This window comes from Aedes albopictus, chromosome 2, assembly GCF_035046485.1.
Source record: "Aedes albopictus strain Foshan chromosome 2, AalbF5, whole genome shotgun sequence".
Lineage (NCBI taxonomy): Eukaryota > Metazoa > Arthropoda > Insecta > Diptera > Culicidae > Aedes > Aedes albopictus.
In genome coordinates, this window is record NC_085137.1 from 405,758,083 (window position 1) to 405,761,944 (window position 3,862).

Consider the following 3,862-nt stretch of genomic DNA (forward strand, 5'->3'; position numbering starts at 1 on the left):
AATGGCCGTTTTCGAGCTTTCTTCGGATGATCTTTCAGCTTCGTGCAAAAAAATATATGGGCCTGATTACGAGTGTCACTTCACGGTGAAATCGAAAAAGTGACACCGGTAATAAGGACGGTGAAAGTGATTCCCATTTGATTAACCCACAACTTTTTCACCGTGGATTCTCAATGTGTCACCGTGAACGATTTTCACCGTGTAGTGACACTCATAATAAGGGCCTATAATTTGTTCAGTAAAATTGAAAAACAACACCAAGTCAGATTGTCCCATAATGATATGTAATCGCAAGTCAGTCCCATTACGAACTTGTGCATCCTACAGTACAAAACCTAAAACTATCTTAGCCAGTTTTATATTTTTCACTGTTACGTTTTCACGTTTGAAACAAGTGTGAAAGTTTGTGAAAGTTTCATGATGATTGCAGAAGTTTTCAATTCATGGCGATTTTTTTGAGTTTCACATAGAAATCGAATTTGAAAACTTCAGAGGCCATTTTCTCAATGCCTACTTTTTACATATGGGACTGACTTGCGATTCACGGCAGAGTACGGAGCTGAGAAGAAACGTCAAATCAAATAATGGGGATTGTTGTGTTAAATTAATAAATTTCTGCTATTCTGCTATTATCAACGCATCCCCTAGCTTTCGCCCATCTGCGTTGTCTTTCCACTAGGCAATACGTCTACCAATTGATGTTTATGGGCTTGCCGGACCAAGTCATGTAGCTAAGCCAAACACCCCACCTACAACTGTTGGGTAGGCACCATTGTCCCGCCCACTGGTCTTTTACAGCTAGTTGTAGGTGCATGTGTGCGTGTAAGTTTTGGTGTATGTGTGTTAGTGTTGGTGTATTGTAGGCGCCAACTCGTTCTAATCCACTCTGATTGCTAACACCCTATTGAACCTCCTCTTCTCTCTCCTCTTCTTGGCGTAACGTCCTCACTGGGACAAAGCCTGCTTCTCAGCTTAGTGTTCTATGAGCACTTCCACAGTTATTAACTGAGAGCTTCCTCTGCCAATGACCATTTTGCATGTGTATATCGTGTGGCAGGCACGAAGATACTCTATGCCCAAGGAAGTCAAGGAAATTTCCTTCACGAAAAGATCCTGGACCGACCGGGAATCGAACCCGTCACCCTCAGCATGGTCATGCTGAATACCCGTGCGTTTACCGCCTCGGCTATGTGGGCCCCTATTGAACCATTACCCTCAAATCTGGCAATCTATGAAATAGAATGACTTAAGCGCTTGTACATAATAGTCAGTTAATCAAACAAGGAATATTAGTATTAAAGCGAAGATACAATGAAGCAACGCCCCGAATCTCGAGAGCACAAACCCCAAGAACCAAATGGCAGGCTGCGCGAACAGTCGATCGACTGGCCACCACCAGTGAATAACCAATCGAGCAAACCCTCCAGCACAAACTGCCTCCAGCTCTCACGACCAGCGCCCAACAAATCCGAGGCACCGCCCAGCCAAAGCTTCACCTTAAAACCAAAATCTAGATTGCAGAGCACAATACTTCCCAAGTAACCACGCAGCTCGGGCCGCAAATCACGCACAACACGTCACAAATAAGACAAACACTACCCCGCCCGTACAACCGAAACCGATCTAGGGTAGAGAAGGGCCTCTTTCCACTCCAACCCGGACTCAACTGCACCCACAGGATAGCGCACCCCACACACACACTGCACTCTTGCATCCATCACGACTTGAGCCGCACGGTCACCTGGGTTGCTTCTATCTGCATGACCTCACCCAACCCGTAACGCAGAGTTTAAATCCCTCTCTTGCATTACAAAGCAGTCCCTCTTCCCAAAGTTTGTGCGTGGTATAAATGAGATTATAAAGCTGAAGAAATCGTCACCAACACAACCGCCAACAATGAGCACTCAATGGTGTCGGCCTTATCAACGACGACCCCCTCCATTCCCAAACCCAATTATCCCACACTACCCAAGTAACCACCCTGCTGAAGCCGTATGCACCGCACGCACAAAGCACATACACCGACACGCACCACCCCACACAAACCACCAAGGCCGAACAAAAGCGGAAAGCGGTGCCACCACTGCTGAATCACAACTTTTTCAGTATAATTCAGCAATAGTAGATCCATTCCCCGACCCTATTCAGCCCTAACGGTCCATAGCAATGCCTGTCAATATATGCGCCTCACACATGCAACCCCTGCACCCTAACAGTATGGTCACTTGGGTATCCCTGGGTTTTTGACATGATGGTCAGGGATCACAGCCATCAAAACGTTCCACTCTTTATCAGGGCTTACGACCTGTAGACATGATGATTTCTCAATAGTTTCAAGCTCTTTCGGACCTTCCGCTATAGGAGACCATCATGGCTAGCGGTGTTGTCAAATCAAATAATGGGGATTGTTGTGTTAAATTAATAAATTTAACAAAAAACAAATAAATTTCATTTAAAAACGTTACAAAAACGCAGCCGTCTAATGCTAATTGCACTGTACTTGGCCGGGCCGCCACTAGGTGGCGGTAGTGAGCAAACGTCGAACAGGAGCAAAAACGATGCAAACGCCACGAGTGGTCAATATTGGTCAACTATCGAATAGACCACTTCACGGCGAAATTCTATCTCTTTTACTCCTTCAGAGAGTTTGAAAACAACAGGACCAGTACCTGTCAAATTTGACAGGTGTTGGTCCTGTTGTTTTCTAATTTCCCGTAGGAGAGAAAGAGAGCGATTTCTTGATGACGTCACCGTGCAATGGGCAATACCCGTATGCCGTAAAAAAGGTATTCGATGGGAAGGGGGCGGAGTGTGACGTCTCTTTCTCTGTGGTTAGGCCATATGAAAATGTTAAGCTTATTTGGGTGGGTTTGAATAATATAGAGTTAACAAACTTATTAACTCTGTTGTTTGAATATTGTTTCATGCTTCGTACGGTTTCTTTCTATCCACTTTCTACCATCTTTCATTAAAAATAATAGTCCTGTTCAACGACGCAGGTTGAACTTGCTCGAAGTTGCTGCATCCTGCTCTTACCCATTTGTCAACGAACGGGTAAGAGCGAGATGCAGCACCTTCAAGCAAGTTCAACCTACGTCGTTGAACAGGACTAATATTTTGGCTCACCCTAATTCGCGTTCGGATCTTATTCGCGACTACGAAGGTAAAAGAGATTCCAACTCTTTGTCGCTCTAATGTAAAACCTCGTAAGGAGCTGTCAGAATGTGCGTGAAAAAAAAGCAAAAAATATTTCCCTCTCGTTTTTTCTCACGTAAACCTTCACGCACATTCGACAACTTCGTAGTCGCGAATCATCGTTTGTCAAAACGATTTTTTGATGATGGTGAAAATTAATGATGACGCAACATTGGGCGAAAATACGAAGTAATTTATCCTATGGTTGATTTTTAACTGGGCAGCACGGCTCGTAGATATTGATTGCTAATGATTAAAATCGGTCTCTTGTTACCAATCTCTTTCCAGGAAACGGTTTTTTTTATGAAAGCATGTGTAAGCTGCAGACGCAGTTCAATTATGTAGTTATCGTAAATAATTATTTTATACCGCATTTAGTTCACTACTGGACTGCAAACTGCGACATTATAAGTGCGAAAACGTAAATAAAAGTGCGCGATTGCATCAAATCAGGTTGATGTCTTCGGCGCACTATTTCTTCAATCTATGGAGAACAAGTGCTCTGAAGACACCGAGTTGATTTGATGCAATCGCGCACTTTTATTAACGTTTTCGCACTCGTGAAAACTAGTGCGATAGTCCAGTGGTGAACTAAATGCGCTATATTATTACCACTAATAAGCGATAAAAATAATCGAATCCCGAACTTCTCAATCGCCCAATGCTA